Source organism: Crinia signifera, chromosome 5 (assembly GCF_055691185.1).
Source record: "Crinia signifera chromosome 5, ASM5569118v1, whole genome shotgun sequence".
Taxonomy (NCBI): Eukaryota; Metazoa; Chordata; class Amphibia; order Anura; family Myobatrachidae; genus Crinia; species Crinia signifera.
Genome location: NC_139221.1, coordinates 56,751,097 through 56,758,346, shown reverse-complemented (window position 1 = coordinate 56,758,346; position 7,250 = coordinate 56,751,097). Strand labels below are relative to the sequence as shown.

At 47.2% G+C, this 7,250-nt stretch overlaps 1 long non-coding RNA gene across 1 annotated transcript; it reads right to left on the bottom strand.

The window, feature by feature from the left end:
- Positions 1–1,870: 1,870 nt before the first annotated feature.
- On the bottom strand, positions 1,871–6,693 carry LOC146079454 (uncharacterized). The gene is made up of 3 exons (XR_014474536.1): positions 6,102–6,693; positions 4,013–4,152; positions 1,871–2,640 (listed from the first exon to the last, which is right to left on the bottom strand). It is a non-coding gene; the product is annotated as an uncharacterized LOC146079454 (long non-coding RNA).
- Between the last annotated feature and the right edge of the window lie 557 nt (positions 6,694–7,250).

Here is a 7,250-nt window from a genome sequence, read left to right as displayed (position 1 = left end):
CGCCGTTGCTTTCTTATGGGAAATTTTGTGTACTTCGCTTTTTGTGTATTCAATGCAAAAAAGGAAACCGCTGCTCACTCTTCGTTTTGCTCTCAGCATTTTTTTTAGGTGAACTGAAGTTACACACTTTGCTTTTTGGTGTCTACAGGTCTATTTTTTTATTATTTGAAGGATCTAGATTTTTTTTTTCTTTAGAAGCGCAACATTAATATATTTTAATTTTTTGTGGTAATTCCCCCCCCCCATGATGCATTTTTTTCCTGACTGTATATTCTACCCATGATTCTCCTCAATTATTACCCATGATTCACCTCTTCTTCCTCACTCCTTTGTTTGGACTTTGAGGAGTTACACAGCTTTTCACACATCAGCCTGCAAATGGAGCCATTTTCTCCTCATGCGCCTCATTGGTCAATGCTCACCGTCATGGCCGGTGAACAGCTGACATATTGAATAGGGTAAAGAGAAGGCATGGCGAGGGGTAGAAAAAATGGAGAATGCACAGCAAACGAAAAAATGGAGAATGCTGTGCCGTGCTTGCCGGAGCATTGAATACTGCTGTAAGAGTAAGAAGATGACCAAATTAGTGCTTCCCTATACTGTATGCAATAGGTCCATAAGGGATCATGAATAGGTCAGTCCATTTCCAGGTTGTTCAGCCTAATGAATGAACACAACATTCATTGTGCTGTTATAATAAAGAGAACATAAAAATAAGTTTACATTTTAGTCACAAATAGTCCCAAACTGCCCTATATGAACTCTCTACTTGTTACGATCATTAGGCATTTGCATTTGTTTTCATCAGCAGGGAAATATTTAGCAGAATAATTTGCTAATGAGATGACGCTGTTTTTACAGTAGATGATTCTACAGAACAAGAGACCGCCACCCAGCTAGGGAGCCCTTCACTGCGAGTGGTTGCAGAATTTTCTGGCTGGGTAAAATCATTGTGAGGAACATTGTATGGTCACTTCATTATTCTAGTTTCCTTTGTGAGGAACATCCTGTTTTGTCTCATATATTTTCTGCTGGAGATAATGGAAATACAAGTCAGATTGGTGACAGATTAGTTTTCTTTGTTGTGAGCAGTATTTAATGGCTGGGAAATAAAGGTGTATTTGCAAACTATTGTAGCAAAAAAAGATGTAGCCTATCCATTCACTGAGAAAAAAAATACGGGCCTACTGTAATCCTGACCTAATCTCGTTTATCGATCGACTGTGAATGGCCCGAAGTATGCATGCGCGAGGCCATCCTATGATAAAATGCTGCTATTTTTTTCCTATCGCTGGTCATTCACAAGTTTATTGACAGGAAGCTGGAATTTGAAGGTGGTAACCATTGAATGATATTTCCAGTGTTTGCAGTGTGTGCGTAACCCAGGACTCACTCAGCAGCTGCGATAGAAACAGGTTAATCGATGCCGGCACTGATATCACACACACACACACACCCCTTTAAAAGGACTGGGCACGCCTGATTTTTTTCCTGACACACCCAGAAAATGGCCGGCTTTCACCCTCAAACGGCAACTTCTTGTCCGTCAAATTGAAAAGGAATCGTGATTTCATATGTTTGCTAGTGCATGGTTGACTTTATATTATTTAAAAACTTTTTTTAAAGGTATTTCTTTTTCTTTCACATGAGACATTTACTTTACTGTAACTTCAGGGGTCTAGTACATAAATGAGAGATAATTATTATTATTTTTTTCCTTCTAACCTTCTTTTATTGAAGCGTCAGGGAAAAATGTAATACCAATAAGTCATGTACATAGTTTAATATACAAATCGCACAATAATTTGTTAAAATAAGAGAGTATACTGTAATATTAAACTAACGTTTCAGTATCAATTATTCAGAGGTATACATCAAGCCACTCCATATGAAAAATGTGAGCGTTTAGAAAGGGAGAGAATGGGGGAGCGGTAGGGTGCAACCAAAATTGAAGTATACATATTTAGCAGCTGCAGACACAATAATCAAAAGTCTTTGGACACCCTGCATTATACGGGTTCCTTCTGGCATAATGCCAAATATTGCCCATTCTGGAGCCAATGACAATGCTGAGGCTAGATGTTGTGTAGTATATTTCCTTACCTGGGTCCAAAAACCCCTTATTATAGGACATTCCCGTAAACAATGGTATAATTGCGCCCTCTGTGAGCCGCATCTGAGGCAGATAACTATTATCTAATATATTGCTTAATTGAACAATCATGTTGCATAATTAGCCTTGTGAGCCAACACTTGAAGTAAATGAGCTCTGACTGTACATGGTATGTGTAAACAGGAGACGTCCAATCAGCAGGCTAGAAAGTGAAGTATGTGGGACACTGTGTGCGGCTGTACAACATTCCATTCTTCTAGCAGATGGCATTGTCAGAAACAGGTGTACCCTCGGTGCCACCCAGGCTCACTCCGTAGGTGGCTGCATGCCTCCGCTCAGTAATAAGGAATGTTATTTCTTATGCAATATAAGCCTTCACGTACACAGGCGTTTTAAAAATGCTCAGGAAAGATACAGTATTGAGGGATTTTTTTTATTCTATTTGTAGAATTTTTTTCTGTGGATTTTTTTGTTTTAATGCCCCGTATCCTTGGGGCCTGTCTATATAGACAGCAGGTAAACGCCACCTTAAAAATTAGAAAGAAAATGTAAGAAAAACATATTATTGAGACTTTTTGTTTCATTTAAAACATCAAAATAAAGAAGCGGCGTTTGCGCGAGAATCACTAATAAAAACATAAGGCCTGATTCCTAGCAAACAGATCAGCGCCACACGCCGCCCCCCCTCCCCCCCGAATGCCTGCCCCCTCCGCACATCCCCTTGCTAGCATGCGAGGGGATGTGTACACAGTGGTGTAGCTAGGTGCCACGGTGCCCGGAGCAAGGGCATGTTTCTCGCCCCCCCCCCCCCCACCCCGATTTGTAGTAGACGTGTCTCTTGCACGACAAAAAGGGTTGCGTGGTCTAACATTATACCACACTGCCCATTGCACATTTTAGAGAATTTTGTAATACCCATTATAAACATAAAGCCACATTCCATAATGCCAATTACACACTAGGCCACACTTGATGCATACTATATAACATACCCCGTACCACACCATAATGACCATCACATGCTATATAACACAGCGTAATGCCCATTACATACTATATAACACACCGTAATGCCCATTACATACTATATATAACACACCGTACCACCCATTACATACTATATAACACACCGTACCACACCATAATGACCATCACATGCTATATAACACACCGTAATGCCCATTACATACTATATATAACACACCGTACCACCCATTACATACTATATAACACACCGTACCACACCATAATGACCATCACATGCTATATAACACACCGTAATGCCCATTACATACTATATAACACACTGTAATGCCCATTACATACTATATAACACTCCGTAATGCCCATGACATACTATATAACACTCCGTAATGCCCATTACATACTATATATAACACACCATAATGCCCATTACATACTATATAACACCCTGTAATGCCCATTACATACTATATATAACACACCGTAATGCCCATTACATACTATATAACACCCTGTAATGCCCATTACATACTATATATAACACACCGTAATGCCCATTACATACTATATATAACACACCGCAATGCCCATTATATACTATATAACACTCTGTAATGCCCATTACATACTATATATAACACACCGTAATGCCCATTACATACTATATAACACCCTGTAATGCCCATTACATACTATATATAACACACCGTAATGCCCATGACATACTATATATATATATAACACACCGTAATGCCCATTACATACTATATAACACCCTGTAATGCCCATTACATACTATATATAACACAGCGCAATGCCCATTACATACTATATATAACACACCGTACCACCCATTACATACTATATAAAATACCATAATGTCCATTACACATCTGACACATAAGTGCCACTTACCTACATGTTCATTGCAAGTAACTTCATGCTCGATGCCAGGGGCTTCATGCTCGATGCCAAGGGGTTTCATGCTCGTTGCCAAGGGGGACTGAAGTTTGCTCGTTGCCAAAGGGGACTAATATTGCTCATTGTTACAGGCACTGTACACACAGAGAGATAAAGAGAGATTAGGGGCTGAGAGATGGAGGGGAGTGAGTGATACCCTTTTCACACCGGCAGGGCCGGTGCAAGGCATCTAGGCGCCCTAGGCAAACTTACAGGATACCGCCCCCCCCCCCCGCTTCTCACATACACAATTGAGAGATATATACACCTTTTAGAGATTTGAGTCAGATTTAAAATCATGTTTAGAGACACTATTTTTAAGGCTTATTATTAACCTGTTCAGTACGCAGGACTTTTCCCTTATTCTTCCCAAGCAGACATTTCTTCATCCCATTACCGCTAGCACAGTGACAGCTCAGACAGGCCTTCCAAGCACATTATACACTTTACAGCACCATGTGGGAGATGGTTTCTCACATACAGTTAGCATCAGAGGGGAAATGCATACAGATGTTACTGATTAGTCACAAAGCCTGGCCTGTTATATAACCTTTTCTTCACATAGGTATGATATGGAAAATTATATCAATAATAGCAAACAGTATGTACTTTTTTGTTTTACTTAGTTCCAACTCGCAAGGGGGGGAGTGAAGTGAATTGCCGCTGTGCTCAGCACGGAGGGGGGCAGCGGATTAGCGAGACTAGCTGCAGGGGGAGGGCACCACCCGCCGAAGATTGCCGTGACTAGCCGCGGGGGGGGGGGGGGGTGAGGGTGCTGCCTCCGGCTGAAGATTGCTGTGACTAGCCGGGGGGGTGGGGGCGCCACCCCCACCCGCCGAAGATTGCCGTGACTAGTCGCGGGGGGGGGGGGGGCTGCCACCGGCCATAGATTGCTGTGACTAGCCGCGGGTGAGAGGGGGTGGAGGGCCGCCACCTGCCCGAGTATTGACGCTGACGGTGGGGGGTTTCCAAGTTTAAACCAGCGAGTAACACAGGCGGGGAGGCGGGGGAGCTGGAGGACGTGGGGGGGAAGGGCGTACTCACCTGGATAAGTACTTGGCAAGTTGGCACCGGCAGATGCAGCTTTCTTCCTCCTGCGCTGCTCTCCTCGGCGCCAGCGGGACTGGAGCTTTCCTGCTGCTGCTCTTCCTGCAGGCTGCAGCTCACCACCGCCCTCCAGTGGCCGGCGCCCTAGGCAAATGCCTAAAGCTGCCTAGTGGTGGCGCCGGCCCTGCACACCGGCCTAAATTCCCGGGTTGAGTCCGGGAACAACCCGGTACTAGCGCCGGTGTGAATGGTTCCAGGGACACATTACCGGGGTAATTTGCCGCAATCCAACCCTGTTAGGTAGCAGGGTTGTTCCCGGGTTCAATCCGGGGACCTGCCTGGTGTGAAAGGGTTAGGGTATACTTACCTTGTTTTCAGGTCCTGTGTGTCCTGTCCGGACAGGAATTCACACTGGTGGTGGGCGCAAATGATGGAACAGGCGGTGGATGATGATGATGTAGCCCTCCGGCACAGCGAGGGCGCCGGAGAGCTGCGTCATCTTCATCTGCCACCTGTCCCGTCATTTGCGCCGCCACCTGTGTGGATCCCGGCCTGCACAGAGGACCGGCAACCGGGGTGAGTATTCTCATCACCCACTGCCCACCTCCGCCGCCATCTCGCCGACTGCCTGACGCCATCCCGCCTCCTCCCCACATCAGAAAATGCAGGGACAATTCTGGTGTGAATGGGTCCCAACCCGGAAATGTCCCTGCATTTCTGGTGTGAAAGGGGTATGAGAGGATTGAGAGAAAGGGGGTAAGAATAAAAAGAGAGGAGAGAGAAAAGAGAAGAAGAGAGGGGGAGAAAGGAGTGAGGGGTGAGGAGAGAAATGGAGGAGAGAGTAGGGGGGAGAAAGGTGGAGAGAGGGGGGGCAGGGGTTTGAAATGGATGTGAAAGCATGACAGGCATTACTGAAGAGGAAGGAGGGGGGGGGAGAGGAAGAAGAGAGAAGAGGGAGGGAGTGAGAGGGGGAGGAAGGGAGCAAGGGGTTAAATACCTTTGTGGCAGCCTGACAGGCAGATCTCTCCTGCACATGGGGGGGAGGGAGTACAGCGCCGGGTCTCTCTTGAAAAGAAGCCTCCGTAAAGTGTCAGTGCTTGTTCTCTAAACACACAGCACGAGGTCTCCTGCAATAGATTAGTCGCTCTGGGGCTGGTCACTAGAATGTGACGTCAAGCCCCAGCTACTGTCTGCCGGCAGGCTTTCCCTCTTTCTGACAGTTACAGAATACAGACGCTCTGTACTACTGTCACTGACTCGGCTGCCTGTGCAGGCTGGCTGGAGCAGAGAGCGGCAACATAATAGCAGCCGGAGAGCCTGCCTCCGGCTTGCACAGAATAAGCTCCCTGCGTCCCCATGACACCGGCTCCCCTACGCTACCCGCTGCCCTCACTTGCTGCTGCCGGCTCCCTGAGCTACCCGATTGGAACCGAGAGTTCCGATCGCGGTAGTCAGCCCAGTGCAGGACCTCCGCCAGCCCTAGGCAGGCATGGATGCCTATGCCTAGGGCCGGCTCTAGTCGGAGTGTCACTGTCAGCCTGCCGCCCGGCCCCACCGCCCGTGACGCTTGGCGGCAGGGACCGGGCAGGCGCTGCGCACACTGCCCGGCGTGGCACTTGTAGTGCAGGCAGCATTTGCGGAGGGGGGGCGGGCCGGCGGCGCCATTCGGCCAATCGCCGCCCGGAGCATGAGCTCCAGTGGCTCCGCCCTCCCTACGCCTCTGTGTGTACAATAACACATCCCCTTGCATGCGAGCGAAGGGGAGAGAAATCATTTGAGCTGACTTTTATTACCGTTGTAGACGGCCGAAAAGGGGGGCAGGGCTGACGTCATGTGAGGTCAGCTGCGCACCTCGAGCAGACATCAGTCCGCCTGTGTTCCCTCCCATTACATCCCATTTTTATTTGGACGCCCAAAAACCGCTGGGCGTACCCCTGCTCCCACTCTGTGTCCACCCCGTTCCCTCCCACTATGGAGTGAACGGCTCGATGATACTGCCGAAGCCATTCACTCCCGTGGTCTGCTCATGCGAATATTCCTGAATTTGCATGCGCAGGCCTCGACCACCTGGGAAGGGGTCAAATTCAGAGCCGAAAGAATGGGTCTGAATCGGCCCCATACTGCAGCGCAACCCAGGAACAAAACA